Source organism: Rhea americana, unplaced genomic scaffold (genome assembly GCF_003343005.1).
Source record: "Rhea americana isolate MKP2758 unplaced genomic scaffold, rheAme1 scaffold_40, whole genome shotgun sequence".
Taxonomy (NCBI): domain Eukaryota; kingdom Metazoa; phylum Chordata; class Aves; order Rheiformes; family Rheidae; genus Rhea; species Rhea americana.
Genome location: NW_028186535.1, coordinates 5,633,117 through 5,646,945, shown reverse-complemented (window position 1 = coordinate 5,646,945; position 13,829 = coordinate 5,633,117). Strand labels below are relative to the sequence as shown.

The 13,829-nt window shown below is 44.6% G+C and overlaps 1 protein-coding gene across 1 annotated transcript in view; it reads right to left on the bottom strand.

The window, feature by feature from the left end:
* LOC146590624 (BTB/POZ domain-containing protein KCTD1) overlaps positions 1-878 on the bottom strand; it is a 72,384-nt gene extending 71,506 nt beyond the window's left edge. The window contains exon 1 of the mRNA XM_085314346.1: positions 532-878. The gene's annotated coding sequence lies outside the window, so the exon portion shown is untranslated. The remainder of the gene's footprint in view (positions 1-531) is intronic.
* Positions 879-13,829: the final 12,951 nt, after the last annotated feature.

The following is a 13,829-nucleotide window of genomic DNA, read 5'->3' as shown; positions in this document are numbered from 1 at the left end:
TCCTCCTCCTCCTCCTCCTCGTCCAGCAGCAGCCCCCCATCGGCTCCGTCCTCCTCCTCCTCGTCCCCCGTTATCTGCACCTCCTGGATCTCATCCTCCTCCTCGCCGTCCTCCTCCTCGCCGGCGCTGCAGTAGTGGTGCGGGCGGTGGGTGCCGCCGCGGCCCGGCGGCCGGTCTCCGGCATTGTTCTCGCCGCCGGTGCCGGTGCCGCCGCCGGTGCCGGTGCTCCACTCGCCGCCGCCGCCGCCGCTGCCAGGCATTCTCGCCATATTGCCGTCTCCCTGCCAGTCCTCGGGCAGGGCGCATGCGCTATATTGGACCGCAGCGCTGGAGCGCTTTTGTGTTTAATGACCTTCAGCTACCGGGAGGCAAAGCCGGGCTCTTAAAGGGGCCGCGCTCCCAGCGGCGGCGAAGGGACGGCGCGGGCTGGGCGCGGGGACGGGGTGGCGCGGCGCGGCGCGGGCTGGTGGACGAGAGCGCTGCGGCGACGGCCCGCCCGGGCCCCCCACGCAGGGAGACGGAGCTACTTACCGGCGCCCGCCCGCCGCTCACCTCAGGCCCGTCCCGTCGAGGCGGGGGACGGGGGACGGGCACGGCGGGGAGCCGCCCGGCTGGGGCGAACGCCCCGGCCCGGCGGCTCCCCTCACGCCCGYTCCGCGGAGCCGGCGCCTCGCCCCGACGGCTCCTCCTCCCCGGCCAGTCCCTCGCCGCCTGGATGCGCCGGCAAGCCCGCGGGTCCTCTACCCGGTGGCGGCGAGGTGCAGGCGGCCAGCGAGGGCCCGCCGAGGTGGTAAAACCCCCAGTGGCGCCCCGACGGCAGGGCCCGGCGCGCACACGGCTCCGCCGCTTGTTTCCAGCTTTCTCGCTGCCAGATGCTCCCCCGCGGCAGCGAGGGGTCACGGCACTTGCGCGGCGCCACGGCCGCTGCCCGCTCTGCCCAGCGGCGCCCCCCTCCCCAAGGGGAACGTCCTCCCCCGCGGGACACCTCTGCTGGGACTGCGTGGAAAGCGACGCCAACCTCAGCTCACATCAAACTGGTCGTTATACGGGGCGGGAGACGCGATCGGAAARCGCGATCGTTATCGGCATTTAGGAGCACGGGTCCGGGGACGTATCCCTGGGTACTTTCGCTCCTCCTTCCCTTTCTCCCCCGCCCCATCGCCGAAAGCGATCAAGAGGAAATCCCCGTGCGCTATTCGGAGCAGCTCCCGGGCGTGTACGCGGGACGCGGGCGCAGGAGCAGGGGGGGAGGACCGCGGGCGTGCAGCGACCGCCGCGAAAGAGAGCGGACAGGGCTCAGAGCGCCTCGCACCTTGCGACTCTGAAACAGCGCAACTTCACGGGGGAAAAAAAAAAATGGGGGAAAAAAAATAAAATAACGCGTCGCTCCGTTTGCCCGAGCTTACGGCCCTGCAGCGGCGGTGCGACGGCCCCGCCCGCTGCAGCCTCTCCCGGCCCTCGCACCTGGGGCCAGCGGCTGCGTTTCGGGCAAAGGAGGCTTAAGAGGAGCCGGACAGTCGAGGCTTTGCCGGGCACTTGCGGCTTGGCCCTTCCCGCGGCTCCGCGCCCGTCTCGGGCGGACCGCAGCCCGGCCGGGCGAGGCTGGTCGCGGGGCGCGCTTCCCGCTGACGGCTGCCCGCCCGCCCCCGGCTGCGCCGATAAGCCCGCAGCGGCTCGGGCAGCTGGAGGGGGGCTGCGGCCACCGCGCTGCTGGCTCGCTAACCCTGCCCCCGCCGCCGCCGCCCCCACGTCCCTGGTGGGCTGCCCGCCCCTTCCAGACTCCTCTCCGGGGATGTGGCACCTATTTGCGCATCTACCAGCGGGCTCGCTGCAAATTAGCTTACCCATCCCCGGGAGGAGCCCCGCGCTGCTCACGGCATCGCGGTGCCCCGTGTCCGCCCACCCGCCGCAGCCCGCTCCGGACGGGGCAGCCGCGCCGCGCCTCACCCTCTCTGGCGCTACTCGGGCCAGGCGGCCCTGCACCTTTCCAGGACCACCTGGCGCTAGCCAGGCAACTTAATTTATTTCGCAGGTTGAAATAAATATTCATTACGACTACTAGCCACACCTGAAATCATAGCCTTAATTGCACAGCTGCTGGCCCGAGTTATCACATTTGGTGCTCACTCAGCAGCAGGCAAGTGCTCAGTGCCGGGCTCTGGCTGTCTGTGTCTGTGTCTGTGTCTGTGTCTGTGTCTGTGTCTGTGTCTGTGTCTGTGTCTGTGTGTCTGTGTGTCTGTGTGTCTGTGTGTCTGTTGGTGAGCAGCGCCGAGCCCAACGGGGGCACGGCTGGTGCAGCAGCAGCCCTCGCTGGCTGGGCAAAGGGGCACACGAAGGGATGCGCAAATTGTTGAGCAAATTAGGCCACTTCGAAACAAATAAGCGCTCCGGGAAGAGGGCCTGCCACTCGCAGAAAATGATTGAAAAGAAACGCAGCACTGTTACACGGCTGCAACCTGGAGTAATCGCACAGGGGTCAAAGTTATTGCTCACACCTAAAGGCGCCGTACCCGCTCTGTAGTCTGAGAATGGATTGTGTTCCCTCTTAGGTCGATGGCATATATATTCTAGAGATTTTTTTCCTATGCACATAAATAGGATATAAATAACTTTTTTTTCCTGTCATATGCTATTTGTAATCCAGTCCTGAGCCAAAGTCTCAAAGATCTTCCAGTGTGATAGACCAGATGCCAAAATGGATAGCTACAAAGCAGAAAGCCTGTGAGAGAGTTAAAACCCCAAAGACCCAGATGTGTTCCTGTGGAGAGGTAAAAACCTAGGACACAGAGAATGACAAGGCTTGCAGCATATACCTTTTCTATGAAGTTTTTTGTATCACTGCCATAAATGCTAAAAATGACATGTTTTGCACTGGCATTTGAACTTGATTGATTCTTTGCTAAGACCACTGAGGAGATGAAGAAGTGTCCCCCCCCCCCCTTTTTTTTCAATAAAGTGCTTGCCAGAGTGTAAAAGGTAATTGAATATTTGGGGTTTTTTAACTTTAAAAAAAGATGAACACCAGGTTGACAGCTTCTGTACTTGGATGTTCATTTAATCACCATTTCCTGATTGCAGGAGGTGAACTATGTTGACAGACTTGGAGACGAATATGGAGCCAAGTATACTAATAGTAAGTACAAAGGACATAAAGAACTTGCAGTGAGGTTGGAGGGGAAAAATATATGTGGAGCATCCATATTACACACATCAATTGAAAGCACCTCAACAGCCAGGGGGGAATTCAGAGAGTAGCAAATGACGTGCTACGTGCTGCAGGGGATCATAATTGGGAAGAAGACCATATAATGTATACACCTATATAACCCATATAAATATATATTGATATGATAACCACATTTATGTTAACCCATCTATCTATCTAAGTTCCTAAAGATAAGATTTAACCTAGTCACTTGTCTTCCTGAAGTGTAAACCTTCTTGTTCAAGCTATTAAGCTGGACTAGGTAATCAAACTGCATTCCAAAGCTGCCAGAGAGAGTTGCACAGAGTYGTCTAACCAAAGTTGATGCAATAACGTTAAACTTAAATCCACTCCACCCTCCATGTCATTACTCAAAATTTTAGTTCTGCAAAGAGCTCTGTATCAGCATAGATAGCATTCTCCCATATGACTCAAGGTTTGAGGCTGATTCTAAAATAAGCCCTGTCCACACTTGGAGAATATATTTTATTACTACCGTCAGTAAAAAAGATGTAACACCCACAGAGCATTAATAATGCACCTGCCCCACTAAGGTTGAAACTCTGGCTTTGATTTGCTTTCCTTTTGTACACTTGAAGATCGCTTTATATRCTATGGAAAGAGCATGTCAGGTTAAAAAAACAAAACAAAACAAAACAAAATCCCCCTTCTCTGGGTTTACAACAAAGGTAAGGCTTGCAACAAGGTTACCAAATAATATCAGACCTTTCCTCACTTCTTTTTTAAGCCACTCTGCCCTCTCCCTTCTTGTGCTGCATAGAGCTTACCAGGGTCTTTGACAATTAGACTATTGTATTAAATCTCCTCACAATCTTATTCACGTTCAGACTAAGCACATACTACTTCTCCTACTGCCTCTGTAAGTAAGTGGTCATTTGACTTCCACCTGCTTAAGCCTTCCTGGTTCTGTGTTTCTTGGTAGGTATTTGTCACAAAGCTTCTCTAGGAACTAAAATGGAACAGCCAGAAAATGAAATATCCAGGAAATTATAGAGGCATAGCAAATCTGTTGGACCCATTTCATCACCAGGATTCAGTATAGAGATCTAGAACAGATTTTTAAAATAGTATTTAAAATATGCTGATTGTTTAGCCCTAAGACTGATCACATGACACACTTCTAAGAAAACAGCTTTTCTTCATCTACACTTCTACTGTTAGCTTAAATGCATTAAATATGTTCTTAAAATGTATTAATATGTTTTCTATATACAAGATATTTTCCTTGTAAGACAAGCTGTGTAGAAATTGGTATGAGAAATCCATACTGACTCCACAGAACTAGAAGGCAAATGAAGCCTGGAACCCTTGGAAAATTCACTTGGGGAAAAAAAAAGCATGTCTTAGAAATCCTTTTCCCACCCAGAAATACTCAGTTCTGAGACAAGCTTTTTTTTTTTAGCATTTCAGGACTGTTGTTTCAAAATGCTAATTTTGTTTTTATTTTACTCTTGTAGAGATGATATTTTTAGTTGTTACATTACTTCTCAATACTAGGGACAGCTGATATTGACACACAATGTGTTGTCACAGATTTAAAATCTCTTATTTTATTTATTTATTTATTTATTTATTTATTTATTTATTTATTTATTTATTTTTAGATTCGTGTCTCCTGTCTGTGTGGCAATCGAATAGTCTTATATAACTCAACAAGAGAGACATTGATTTAGGAAAGTAATGATGTATCCATCAGTGCTAAGTCACAGCTGTTCATAACGAATTTTAAAATACAAAAGCTATTGCACCTATTAGATTGTCATATTATGAAATGTTAGTAGCAGTTGTGCATATCACAGTCCCAGCTCCCACYGACACATTGTTAAATGTGAAGGCAGCATCAAACCAGCCCTCTTGCAAAGTTCCACGCTGCAGTTCCAAAGCTTATTTTAGAAATGTGCTGATATTTTCCCCCAGGTATTTGTCGTGATTCACTTGACCTTTTTTTTTTTTTTAAGTTGTTGAGGACAAGATTTATTTCCTGATTGCTCCTTTTTCAAAACAAAACAAAACAAACAAACAAACAAACAAACAAAAAAAAACTGTGTCATCATCTTTGTAACAAAGCACAAAGTTTAGTGCTTGGCAAATTAAAAGTTAAGACTTTATGAATCACTGTTATTTTCAGTGTCAAGCTGGAGCTTTTTTGCTTCCAAAAATATAGAACAGATACATTCTCAAATAGTTTGCAGAGTCAGACAGTAAAGTGTGTTGCACTGCGTAAAGGTTTTAAGGGTCTTTTAAAGTGGGCTGGAGGCTGCCGGAAGATATATTATCTTTTAATGTTTTATTTATCAGTGTTTCCGTTTATGTTTGCCTTTGCTTCTGTGGTGATGACAGCACTTGAAACAAATTAGGTGGTCTGTAATATACGGCAATAGCAGTATGGCTGCTCTAGCAGATGCACAGTGGTTTGTATGAACTACTGCTGACACAAAGCAATCTGGTATGTTAGTGACATAATATTTATCCTCTGTGGAGGGCAATAGTTCTTTCCATCCAGGCTGATAATTTAAGCTGGTCTTTAGTCCTTCTTAACTGGGTCCATAAATTTCACATAGAGGTGAAGGGGGGAAGTACGGAGATTTAGAAGGACCAAGTCAATAACTTACAAAATAAACCTTGAAAGAGAAATCCCTGTGAAACCACAAAACCATATTTATAGGTGTTGTAGATCTGTGTAGGTATAAGTTTTCATTTTTAGCATTTTTCTTTTTTTGCGTGTAAGTATGTAATATATCATAAATTAAGAATGTAGTGGATATGGAGTTCTTATAATCTTATTTTCCATTCATAATMTTCCAATAAGAATTTATTTTGAATTTTCAGGCTGGAAGTCAAGGTGAGTTGGATGAAATATATAAGTGCAATGAGGAGTGAATGGTTATGTGACAACAGGGGTCTAGCTGAGAAGACTTAACACATTCTTTAAAAATGAGGGGGGGGAAGAGAAAAAAGGAGCCCTAAAATATAACTAATAAACGTGTAATGTCACTTCTGAGACTCTGAGGAAATGCCCTTCCCACCCGATTTCTGTACCGTTTGGGTTCATTTTGCCCTGTTTGTTTTTCCATCCCTATTGCATGAGCTCCAGGACTGAAGTTTCTGCGGTGCCCTGAGGTGCAGCCCGGCACTGAGTCCAGCTCAGGGACAGAGGTGGAGCTTTTCACCTTGCAAAACTTATTCATGCCAGGCTTTTCCCAGAGCTTGGAGCCCTCGAGAGACAGGGTAGCAGCTGCCTTCAGCCCTGCCTGAATAAGGGACTCTTCCTCTGACTGCCAGCTAGAGCCTTTAAAGCCTCTTTATACCRTGAATTCACTGTCAATATACTTTTGTTTTGACTTAGTGACTGAAATAAACTGATTATTCCCCTTTTCCACCAGTATTATGTCTGTGTCATAGTGAATTTGGAAATTCCTTTTCAGGTATTTATGCAGCAAAAAACCCAGCACCAATGGCCTGTCTACTTGGATTTTCTCTTCTCAATTGAGTTGTCTCAGCTGGGTTGACRCAAACCCACTTGAAACAACTTTAAAACTGGATGAGCTGAAATGAAACACACAGAGTGCTACCATACTGTKAAAAAGTGTCTGAGCCCCCGGGACTGTCGCCCAGACCTGCCCTTCTGTTGCTGAAACAGTGACCTACAATTACCCACAACTGATAATTTTAGTGCCTCCCTTCTTTCTCCCCCATTTTATTTGATATGATGTTGCCAAAGCTGATCTGTGCAATTCTTGCACCTTTTTTTTTTCTTTTTTCCTTTAAACCAATATCTAGTCACAACATTTTGTGGCCCTTACAACAAAATGCCATGTTCCTTCCCAGTGTGTGAGATGCTTAAATACCCCTAGTTATCCTATGAGAGCTAAACACACAGGAACCACGTGAATAAGGTTTGCATCACACACCCACTAAGACACAAAACTTAGCATTTGAGTAGAGAGGAACAAATTCATAGATCATACAGAGGAAGAGTACAAGGGTATRAAAAGTACGGCACGTTTATTGCCATTCTCTATCATGTCCTTTATCAGTCCATGACAGACGATTTTATTCATATCAAAAACGGAGTTGTAGAATATGTGGCAGAATATTAATAGATAAGCAGAACTGCATGTTGATTTTGATTTGACTGATCCTTTATGCAAAAATGCTTTCACAAAATAAATGTTACCAGCGCATATAATGTCAGATAAAAACTGTGGTAAAATCTTCACAATACTGTCAAGACTTATGTTCGAGGTTTAAATGTGTTAGCTATGAAGTAAAAGAGATCTGAAAGTGCAAACTGCAACAGAATGTCATATTTTAAGTTACAGAGGGTAAAACATGGTAAAGTAGAARAGCTGAAACAGTTCTTTTTTAGATCAAGAAAGCTTACAAAGTTTAGTGAAAAAGATAGGACACATTGAGAATACCTTTCTCATTTTTTCCAATATTCAATAAGACTAAAACAGATGAAAAATATATWTTTTTTAACAGCTGGTGTGCATTTATTAGAACTTGGTATTATAAAAAATGAGTTCTACATCTGTTCAGAATGCTTCTATGCTATGCTTTTTTAGCCATCCCTGTGTCACACCTTGTTTTGAATAGCCATRAATTTTTATAGGTCTGAAGGATTAAGATATGTTGATCCAAAGTTTATTCAYGTGAAGATCAAGGCTAAAATTCAGGTTCTTTTCACAAAATTAAAGGTGTCACCACAAAAGGACAAATTGTTTTAAAAGCCCTCAAAGCCATCATTTTGCACATTCAGGTACTGAATTACTTAATTATGAGTAGGCACTTTTTATATTAAAGACTCTAGTTCATAGGATCAATCAGCATTGTTAAAGAAAACGATAAAAAATTGTAAGCCTTTCTTTTGCTTTATGTATTGTCAGCCTTGTTCATGTAGATTGGTGTAAAAGCACCCACTACACAGTGCAAAAACAAAACAAAACAAAGCAAAACACACAGCTGTTAAAATCAAAGCTTCAGTGTAGAAGGATACAAAGGGTGAAATCCAGGCCCATCGCTTTCATTCTGGCTTTGGTGATCATAGAAACCTGCTGTAGGGCAGGACTAATCTGCCAGAAAATTATTATTGAGCCCTGGTAACTCAGATATATGTGCAGACTTGAAAATGTTGGTCTCTGTGCCAACTCTAGGTCCTACAAGAACCTCACATGGTATCCTCCACCTGGCTTACAAATATGCTGCATACCACGTTATAGCAAAGGAAGTTTGTTAATTCCCAGGCAGCTGTGAACAATTTAAGCTCTTTCCAGACAACCCCGGCGTCCTATTCCAATTGCAAATTTTCTTGGGGAATGGATAGTTTGAAGAGCTAGTGAGAGATATAATAGGGCCTTTATTCCAAGGTCAGTGGGATGAGCTGGGTCTAAACAGTAACATCTTGATAACAGCATTGCCAAGTCTCACAGCCTCCAGATACTTAGTGTTTTTGGAAGCTGGTGGTTGAAAGAGAAGTTTGAAACTTTGAATGACTGCTCTGTAAAAACTCACAAATCTGAGGAAGAACCACAGATCAATAATAGTTTTAGGACAGAGAAATCCCTGAGATTTTAAAGATAAATTTATTATTCAGAATACTAGCAGTTGGCAACCCTGTGGTTCACCAAATCAACTGCCTTTGTGGATTTCTGCTGCTGCTAATTTCATTTGGTTTCTGGATAAATCTCTCAATTACTGAACTCTTTTTCTCTCAAGACTTCTTTATAAAAGAGTCCACCAGATCCTATGCACGTCATTTTTGCTACCTTTTTAGCAATACATTAAGAAGAGCCAAAATATCACTAGGAACTACTTCAAGTGTTGCAAAATTCAGATCCAGATTCCTCTGAGATCTCAGAACCATGAATGTTGCCCTGATATTTAGAAAGTCTTCATATTCAGAAGTTGTCCTATAGGCACCAAAATGAGCTGTACGTTTAAACTGGCTCGGCAGCTGACATATTGTTTCCATGGGAGCTCCTCAGTGCTTAGCCATTTGCAAACAGGGCTTCTTCTGCAGATAATAAAATTAATATTTGTAAACCCAGAGTGCTTCTGAAAACCTGACCTTCGGCTTTTTAGGCASACCTGTAGAAGAGTGAAGGCAAATACATACTTCACATGTCCTGTAGCTCAGTATTTGTCTCTAAAAATAGCTAGAAGTCACTTTCAGAATGCTCTTAACAAGAAATTCCTCTGTTTCACAAGATTTTCTGCTATTATGATATAATTATCCTGCCCAGCTCTAGATATAGTATTTCATCAATTTGATCCTTCTTTGTATTTTCACTGGAGTTTCCAAAGTTTAGAGCTTTTATCTTATTTAGCAAGATATGTTGGGCTTGGATTATACTAAAATGTTTAGTAATATTCTCTAAATTAGTTCTACCACATCGGAAATTGCTGATGTTTAATCTTAGCACTGATGTTTAATCTTAGCCATAAGCAAGGCATAGGAACTGAATTACCAGTGCTTTGCTTGTGAAGTGAAAGGGATCAAAGTATCTGGATTAAGTTGTAATGTTTTAGGAACAGGCACTTTGTTTATTTTAAAGAGAGTTCCAGATTGAATTTGTTAATCCATCACTTCAAACAAGCCTGTCAGATCCCCAATGGCAAGAGACAATATTTTGACTTCTGAATTCCAGTTTGGCCGCTACTGCATGGGCTAATTAGGGCCAGGTAGACAGTGTCCTGCATGCTGCCGAGTAAACTAGAAAAATGGTGACTGCTCCCAATATTTGTTGAAACCACCCCTCTGCCAAATATGTGCGTATATGAGATAACAGAAGGTTTTCAAGTCTTCGATTTTTTTTGTACTTTTTGAGCACAAACTCTGAGCTTTCATGAAGATTCTCCCTATTCCAAGGACAAATGCTATTACTGCCCATCGCTGCCTTGCTAACCAGCCCACCAAAGTGACATTCAGTTGACTTGCACACACCTGGTTTTGCACACACTTTCTAAACTGYAATCCAGCCTTTTAGACTGAATGCTGCTTTATTTAGAGCTGAATGAAGTTGTGAAAATAAAAATATGCCAAAATTGATACTTTTTCTTAATTTGGGAAATTGTAAATGAATAATGTTCTTCTTTTTCCCAGGCTTATAGTTTTCTACTTTTTTGTTTTTTTAAATCTGTTGTATTAAAAGAGAATCTTTTTTTTTCCAAGTGTATCTAAAATCTCACTGAATCAACAGAACATTACGCAACATGGACAGTGATTGTATTGTATTGGCCTAATCAGTTTGAAGATAGTCTGACTGATAATGCAGAGGATACATTTGTTATGTGGAAATTACTTTAAGTACTGGTAGTAGCCCSAAAACAAACAAACAAAAAAATTCTGAATTTAAGATCATCTGATTCCACCTGCTCTTTTATAGCCTACCATGGAGAGTATCCTTATCTCCTGCATTGGTCACAGAGCATCTGTCAACAGGGTGTTGCTTAAAAAATGGACCCAGGAAAGGAGAACTGGGTCTCASCTGTTTGCAGCTTTCTGAGAGCTTGTGGTGATCCATGCCATGCTGTTTGTGTTCACTGCAAAACGTACACACCTTGGGGGGAAATACTAGTAACCTGGGCACAAGAACTAAAGGCTTTCCSGTAGAATAATCTGCATCATATGTCTGGCTTTGTTTCCTCATGGGAGAAATAGGAAGCCCTCTTGCTCTGTGTAGTCAGCTCATGTTCAACTTATTATTATCTCTTTTAAGGATATTCTCAGTAAACAACAAGAAGGCCAGGACTGCTGCTCTGCCATAATGATATCTGCAAGATCTTAATGTTCTCCTGTTAATACAGAGCTCAGTTTCCTGATGATTTTCTAGCAGAAGGCAGGAACTCTAAAAAACATCCCACCGTGTGTTTGTAAACCTAGCAATACCAGGAGGAGCTTATCCTGGATTTGTGACAACTAGTCTGATGCATAAGGCTTGTAAAGGCTTTAAGGATAGAAGTATAAAAGCAAAACTTCATCATGGGCATTCCTCTTGAATAATAACAATAATAATAATACCCAAACAGATGGCTATTTTTTCCATTGGCATCGTACCTTTCTCCTTTTGAACCCTGCTGCAGCTGTATCAGAGAAGATGTGACACTAGGAAGTCGTGGTTAGCAAGGGAAAAGAATCTGAAGGGAACCTGGAAAAAAGATGAATGAAGGGAAAGGTAGGGAATGGAGCTGGATCACAAAATAATACGAAGCAGTTCAGAATTTACTTCTATTCAGGCTGTGCTTTCCTCYGACAGTCTCTGCCTGCCCCATAGGTTATCTGAACCTTCGCAGCCCTGAAGCCTTCGCATTGCCAGGCCTTGTGCTATCATCCCACACATCGCTGAGTGGAGCATGTAACAGAGGAAGATGTGGTCTGGCTGCTTGCAGTTTCTTCCCATCAGCTGTCCCAGCAGRTAGAAAGAGTCACTATGGGAAAATTCCTGCAGCCCTGCTGCTTGTGTGATGCTTGGGCAGGACACAAATAGACTATATTTGTGAGCATTATACCCAGAACACGTAAAGACTTCCCAGTAGTACAGCTAAATTTGAATGTCATTGCCCCAGTGATGGGGCAGTAAGGGATGGGGATCAGGGCCAGAGTGTATTCAACACAGAAAAGGGAGGGAGGGAGGAGGAGGTAGATGCGACAGAGCCAGAAAAACAGTGCTGGAAAGCCAGGCTTCCTTTGGCCCACAGCTGACAAGAGGTGGGAGCTGACTCCTTCCCCTCCCAGCAATGACTTTCCCTTGTCAATGGCAGCAGCAGCAAGTCTCATTTTTTGAGGGCTCTGGCATAGGTGAAGCAGAAGCTGGGCCACAGCTGTTTTGTTCCCGTAGCAGAATATTGCCCTCAGCAGCTTCTGCTTTGCTAGGGCCTCGAGTCAGTGCTGCTGAAAGCCTCTGGCAACTTTGTCTCAAGTCAAAATCCTGGTGTCACAAGCGAAGCCTAGGTAAATGTGCTTTGCCCGCAGAAGCGAGACAGGAATTCTCCGGGGGCTCTGATAAGGGCTCCAGACAGTGGTGCCAAGTGGCATACATCCTGCATAATCACACAGTCATCCCCTTTGCTATGCAGGGTCACTTTGCCCTTAAGCRGGCTAAAAGTGAAAAGGATGTCTTGTTTTGTGGCATGCTGTGACTTCTTGCATTTTCCTTTACTGCAATCTGCAAAGAGGTACAAACTCTACTAGTTTCAAATTGTTCACTGCAATTAAAAACAACTGTGGAGAGATTTATCTAGTGCCCTTCTCCCACTTTTTCTCCTTTAATGCCCCTCTTGGCGGTTAGGTCTTGCACTGGTCAGAATGGCTGAAAAATATCCTGGGCCTTCAGGGCCACTTGCTACCCCTCTATTTTTCTGAAAAACTTGCTAACTCTTCTCCCACTCCCAACGTATTGCACTGAGATAACAGGAATGATGCACATCAGCTACAGTTTGGAAAATGCTTCCTCCCCTCAAGTCCTCAATTTTCTCCAAATCACCTCATTCTTCACCCCAGACTCTGTCCTCTACCAACCTATTCTTCTTTCTGGCATGGGCAGATACTCACCCAGCTACCTGAACCATTTCTTAGATTTCCACTAGGTGGAGATTGGGAAGATGAAGGACAGAGAAAGATGGGGCAGAAAATACTCTGAGCTGATGTGCAAAACTACCCTGAGCAATTCTTTTACTATTTACACCTCCTGCGTTATCTCTTCTCTTTTACAGTCCCCTGAAAACTGTCAGGAAAACACTGCATGCCTGTCAGCTTCAAAGCAGAAGAGAAAACTCCCTTCCTCACCGAGCTGTGATTGCATCCCGGGAGAGATGGCTTCCCTCTCTTCTGTGGGAATGTCGGTGGCTGATCCATCRCTCCCAGGTAATCACACAAGCAGCTGAACAGGTGCTGCTAGTATTTGTGGGAAAGATTTGATGATCTCCTCCTCCAAATTGTACTATTTTTGCAGCCGCAAGAAGTTTCAACCCCTCACCCTGGTAAAAGCCACAAAACAACTGTAACACTCAACTCAAGGTGAGACCAACCACAGCAGCTGTTTGCCAGTCCCGATCTCCTCAGCTACATGTAGGAAACCACCCTGCTTTCAGCCATTTGTGTTTGTAAGAGTTTTGGCATAACAGTGCCCAAACCTTGCCTATCTCAAGAATTCATGACCACAAAATGTTCCAAAACACAGCACAAAGAAAGAAAAAAAGCTTGATTATTTTTTAAAAAGTATATCTGTGGGAGCTCATTTAACTTCTGTTTTTGAGTTTTTGAATTGCATTTGTTCTGTTTTCAAGTCYTATTCTGCCTTCCCTTCTCCCACTGCCCTATCCATCCCCCCTCCAGCCCAAATGTAACGACTAGAAATGTTTCTTCTCCCTTTGAAATCTGAGAATCTCTTCATTCCTGGATATGAGGCACTGAGAAATATACTGGGAGGTGAGGTGGGGGAAGAGGCTTGGCAACCCAAGAAAGAATGCAATAAACCAGTCATTTCCTTTCAAAGCATAAAACTCCACACCCTAGAGTTAGTGGTCTTTGATAGCCTAGACAAACAGAAAGAGGCTCCCAGAAAGGGACCTATGTTTCAAAACTGATGTATGGACTAGGTGC